This window comes from Crocodylus porosus, unplaced genomic scaffold (genome assembly GCF_001723895.1).
Source record: "Crocodylus porosus isolate Cpor-Errol unplaced genomic scaffold, CroPor_comp1, whole genome shotgun sequence".
NCBI classification, from domain to species: Eukaryota; Metazoa; Chordata; order Crocodylia; family Crocodylidae; genus Crocodylus; species Crocodylus porosus.
In genome coordinates, this window is record NW_017728931.1 from 49,672,683 (window position 1) to 49,678,682 (window position 6,000).

At 45.6% G+C, this 6,000-nt stretch overlaps 1 pseudogene; it reads left to right on the forward strand.

The window, feature by feature from the left end:
* Positions 1-4,788: 4,788 nt before the first annotated feature.
* On the forward strand, positions 4,789-5,620 carry LOC109316073 (annotated as a pseudogene).
* Positions 5,621-6,000: the final 380 nt, after the last annotated feature.

The following is a 6,000-nucleotide window of genomic DNA, read 5'->3' on the forward strand; positions in this document are numbered from 1 at the left end:
AGTGCCCAACAGCTTTTCTTAAACCATAGTCAGTGCAGAAAAGGAGGCCAATATACATAACACCAACTTTCCAGCATTTGGTAGTAGTTCAAAGCATGCTGCTTTTTTCTCTTCTTGCCATTAATTACTCTCATGCTTTGATTACACAGCACCATAAAGATGTGCCTGCCTGGAGCTTTCTAGATAGAGATATGCTTTGCCCAACCTGTCAAACCCTCTATGAAAGGATCATTCATTGATATCACTGGGAGTCCCTTATCCAGAAGGTTCGCAAGATCCAAGCCCTATCCTAAGCTGAGTCATGCACTTTGCAAAGGAATAAGAAGGCATGTAAAACAGGGCTTTTTCTTCCCTAGTACATGCTGCCTGTGCTGTAGGTCAGGATGCAGAGACATGGAATAGATGCACAATGTCCTACTCTGTGCAGGTGGGTATCACCCTGGGCTGGTGCAGAAGGATGGGCTATGCCAGGGCTTTCAACACAGCAAAAAAGGGTCATATAGTGGTTGCAGCACAGGTGGTTGATAATGTGGGCACCAAGACAATTACCCAGCCTGCTGCTGAAGGCATATTTGCACCTTATAGACCAATTAAATCCATAAGCAGTAGGAGAAAATATTATCTGGGGGAGGGGAGGGATGTAGGCAGCATGGGTCATGCCCACCTGACCCCCATCCCTTGCTCCCTCAGGGCCGTTGTGGGGGCCAGCGCACACTGGTGCTGTATGTGTGGCAGCAGCAGAGCGTGCAGGGGGGGTGCTGGGTACAGTGCTGCGATGGTGGGGCATCGAGGTGGTGCTGTTGCCGGCCACCGCGAAATTAGTTTGGGGGAGCTAAGCCCCATTAAATCCTCCAACCTTCTGCCACTTATGATGAAATCAGCTGTATAGTATAAGCTTTCATGAGCCCAAGTTCACTTCTGCTTGGGTTCTCAAATGCTTAGGCTATACATCTCTGATTTAGTTCATGTATGGGGTGCAAACCTACCCTGCCTTCTGCCTGACTTCAGACTAACATGACTAACTACTTCTCCCTGTTGATCTGTCTACAGGTTACTTCCTAGGAACAAAGGGGAAACACACACCACACTGTATTCCCAGCCCTCCATGCTCCTGCTGCAGCATGATTTTGGTCTGCTCAGTACTCAGGTGAGGCTGCAGGCGGGCAGTCTAACCATTGCTGAAAAGTTTCCTTTGAGTGAGCAGTGTGCAGAGCACTAGACTAATGATTGGGACCCACCTAAAAGAAACCATACCTCCCCTTTTCAGAGATGGCATGGCAGAGTGGCACCTTCTCAAGGAATCATCTGGAAGCATTTCTAATTAGAGGGAACAATCTAGTGCTGACATTGGTGAGTGGCACAGTTAAGATTAACCCACATTTAAGGTTTCATCAGCTGTGCCATTTAATCAGGCAATATGACCTGTAAAAAGCAAGTGCTTTCTGTATGGCACCTAAACTCCAACCTTCCCTGCTTTCTCAGGGAAGCCACTCCCACTGCAAGCTCCTAGCAGCCCCATCCTCCCTTCTCCAACTGGAAGGCAGCTCTCCAACAGTAAAAACAAAGTTGTAGGCATATCACCAGAGAGAAATAGTAAGTCATGTTAGTCTCAAATCAGACAGAAGGCAGAGTAGATTTGTATCTTATGGACTGACTAAATCAGAGATATATAGCCTGTCTTTGTGAGCTGGAGCAGAAGTGAGCTTGGGCTGCATAAAGCTTATACTATACATCTCTGATTTAGTTCATCTAGAAGGTGCAATTTTACCCTGCCTTTGTCATATCAGCAGCCTGAGAGGCAGGCAGGCTGGCTAACTGTCTTGGCATCTGCCTTATCAACCACCTGTGCCATAACCGCTGCGTGACCCTTTGCTGCTGTGCTGCAAGCAAAGTAAGGGGAGGGGCCAGTCCCACTATCTCTGTAAGACCATCAAGTCATTTAGCAGTAATTAGAATCTGACCAATTAAAATCATTTACATTTCCTGGGCAATTATGTGATAGTTCTTATCAACCTCAGAGCTCCAAGATGTTGTTTGAAGGAGGCTATAATCCAAGGCTGGGTGTTGGCAGTACTGCATGGTGGGGAGGAGCTGAGTAAGGAAATATGGCACCCCAGGCAGAAAGGCAAGGAAAGTCTCACTGAAACCCCCTGCCTCTCACCTCCATTTCTCAGGAAAATGAGAGATTCCAACACCTTAAGACTCCCCGCCCCAAGTAAAAGAAATCACCAGCTCAGGGAATAGCCATAACCTGGGTTTCCAGCTCCATCTGCAAACGATCCCATAACAGCACTCCTCATTGGCCTGCTCCTCCATCTCTCAGCCGAACAGAGTCTTTGTTCTAAGATGTCATTTACATCTTGACTGAAGAAAGCACTGAACGATGTATTGTCAGGGACCGACTTCTGGTGGTGAAAGCACTGGCAACCAATGACTTCATATTCTATAAGTGATATGGTTCCCTGAGAAGCTGCAAAGCTGTCTCATCCCCCTAAATGAGATTAAAGGCAACTACTGTAAGGTCATGAGCCAAGGCTTTTTTGTGACAACTTTTACTGGACCAACTGTACAGGTGAGAGAACTGGTGGACAAGCTTTTGGGCATCAGGTGCCCTTCAGGACAGAAGGGCCTTTAAAGTTGATGCTGATGCAGCAAAATTAAGGTGCAAGTATAGCACATGTGTACCTGGGTTAGTTCAATATAGGATGTACTACTGACCAAACCATGTACCCCGGGGTCCCTGTAGTCTTAGAGCTTGCACTCTTGTTGTTGGCATGTGGTCAAGCCCATGCTGCTGCCTCTTTGCTGCTATTATTGCCAGAGCTAACTAGACTAGCTGGCACATGAACACCAGCACATGCCACGCTCACACTTCCTTTTTGCTGTGTAGACGTACCCAAAATACCACTGGGTGCCTGTGCACACCTTGTTACACTTCAATTTCCATAAAACTCTGCTGCTTAGACAGAGAAACAGTGCCGCAGAATTCTGAACATAGACTAAAAGCAAATTAAAATGTGCCTTCCTAAAAGGATTTTTGCTGATTGGTCTATTCCACTTGAGCATAACATCCACAGTCACAGCAGAGGGGCTGCAAACTATAAAGAATATAAGCCTTAATGCTTTGGGACAGAGACCAGCCACTAAGTGACAGGCAGCATGTTTACACAAGACTCTGCGCAGTAGTGCAATAGGCCAGTGCAGTAGCATCGCATGACAAAAAACATGCAGTATTAGGCAGTAGTATTAGGCTACTGCATAGTAGTGTCACAAAAAAGGTGTTCACTGGCACTACTGAGCAGTAACTCAGGTTACTACTCATTTTTTCACCACCTTATACAAAGTACTAAATAAATGCACAGCAACCACTGATTGTGCAGTAGCATCTCATGTAGATGGACAGAAAGAAACTATTCTTGCAGAATGATTACTGGCCGTCTCAAAGATTTGTATGCCTTCCTTTGTACTTAAACATCTGGTACAGGTAATTGCTGGAGAGGGATGTAGCTGTAGCCTGACTTGGCATGGAAATTACCTTTTTTACTAACTAAGCACCTGACAAACATGAGGATGAGATATTGAGTAGAGCACATTCTTCTTAACTAACCTGCTAGGCTAGTCTGTGCCTTGTGTCTGGCTAGGTCAGTGGTTCTCAACATTTTTAGACTCAAGACACCCTTCAGAAAATGCCAGTTCTTAACTTTCACTCATTTTTTGACAATGGAAAACATAATAGAGCAATTCTGCTGCTACAAAGAACTCAGAAAGACAACAACTGGGTAGACTGTTTCCAACACAATGAATTCCTATTTGAAATCTCTTACTTTATCTTGTAAATCACATCCAGGTGTTGGCACACCTAAAAGTGCTAATACTGTGTGGCACCCCACCCTGCATTACCCTTGAAAAGATCTCACGGCACCTCAGGGTGCTGTGGCACCTTTGTTGAGACTCACTGGTGTAGACAGAGGTTAAAGATCTCATGGCAGTTTACAAAAATAGTAAGCAATAACCTCACTATCCTGTCCAGTACTTCCAATCTCAGTATACAGGTTCTAATGTCCAAGGTGATAAGGAAACTATTGCTGAGCTTGTAACGGCTGCTGATCCGTTTGCCTGCACAGTCACCATGCTGTCAACTGCTCGTTCCCTATTTCATGATATCCCTGGAGATAGCTGAAGTGTGTGTGAAAGATGCAACCAAATACTAATCAGTTTGATTCAGCGCTACATTTGGTATCCAAACATTTTCCGTGAGTGCACTGGTTATTGAGCCCAATGGTATATATTGCTTCCTGGATGTTTTCATAAAGCTGCAGGAACTTTATTACCATGATTGTTATTCCATTAGCACTGGCCCCAGGACTCAGGCTAGCAAGGATTCCCAGGAGAGGTGCAGACTTTGCTAAAGGCTAAAATCTTATTGCTGAGATCATATTCAATGTGGCTGCCTTCACTCCTCTTTTTCTTCCCAGATGTTGCTCAGGGCTCCCAGCTGCATTGAGAAATCTTGTCACCACCTGAAGACTGGCCCTGAGCCAAACAGAGGTGTCTGTGAGAGTGAGAGCAAGTGAAGCCAGACAGGAAAACTGAGAGGGAATTAGTACCAGGAAGTGCCTGGTACTGGAAATGGTCAGATTCCAGACCAGGGTTTTTGCTGTTTTCTGTTTGTCTGGATTTACAGATGTGCTGCACACTCAGAGTCTCCAGTGAAGCCAATGGGACCTGTGCTTTGAATATGGAAAGCACTGTAGAATGCTAAGTTCCCTGAAAAATTAGACACTCAAATTGGGCACCCAAAATTGGGCAGGACTGGCGTGTGGGGCCATGGCACTGCAGGTCACCAGGAACAACATGAGCGTCAACACCGAGAACAACCCAAGGCCAGTGGGGCAGCAGCAGTCGGCCCTGGGGGACATCAGCAACCACATGTGTGAGGAGCCTCAGCCTAAAGCTGCCCTCAAGAAGGAAGCCAAGCCCACGGCTGAGGATAAGCCTGCTGCCAGGAAAGCCGCAAAAGCTGTGGAGGGCACCGCTGAGCCTCTGAAGGAAGAGGAGCAGGTCCAAGAACCTGCCAAGTTGGAGCCTCCATCCCCAACCACAATGGAAACATCTGGATGCATGCCAGTGGAGGAAATACTATGTCAAGCCTTTTCTGATGTGTTGCTTGATGTAGATGCAGATGATGATTCTGACCCAAATCTCTGCAGTGAATATGTGAAAGACATCTACAGATAACTGAGAGTTCTTGAGGAACAACAAGCTGTCAGACCAATATTCCTGTTGGGCAAGGAAGTCACTGGAAATATGCATGCTATACTCATTGACTGGCTTGTGGAGGTGCAAATGAAATTCAGACTGCTGCAAGAGACCATGTACTTGACAGTTGCTATTATAGACCGGTTTTTGCAGAATAACATCGTGTCCAAGAAGACTCTGCAGCTGGCTGGGGTCACAGCCATGTTTGTTGCCAGCAAATATGAATATGAAGACATTAGTGGGCACTTTTATATATTGGTATAGCTCTCTGAGCCTCAGTTCTCCACCTGTAAAACTGGGATAATTCCCCCTCGTATAACGGTGATGTCATGAAATAAGCTGTTTGCTTATTTCAGTGAGATACCATAGTGGAAGCACCACAGAAAAGCCCATAAAGAAATGGGTAATTCTGTTCTTAGAGCACAGGTTGAATAGTAAATAGTAACTGAAGCAATGAACCACACTTTGAACAAAGAGAAATTAAAATATTCAAAAGCTGCTTTTTCACTGAGCATTGTCCATCCTGTGCAATGAATAGGGAAGGGTCTCATCTAAAAAATGTATGAAACCTAAGATAGTTTCATAATGCTTATGCACAGAGGGCATGAAACCCTGGTATGTCCTAACTTTTTCAGCACTTGACTCTGTAATCTTTCATAGATTTTCATAGATTTCATAGACATCAGGGCTGGAAGGGACCTCGGGAGATCATCGAGTCCAGCCCCCTGCCCAAAGGGCAGG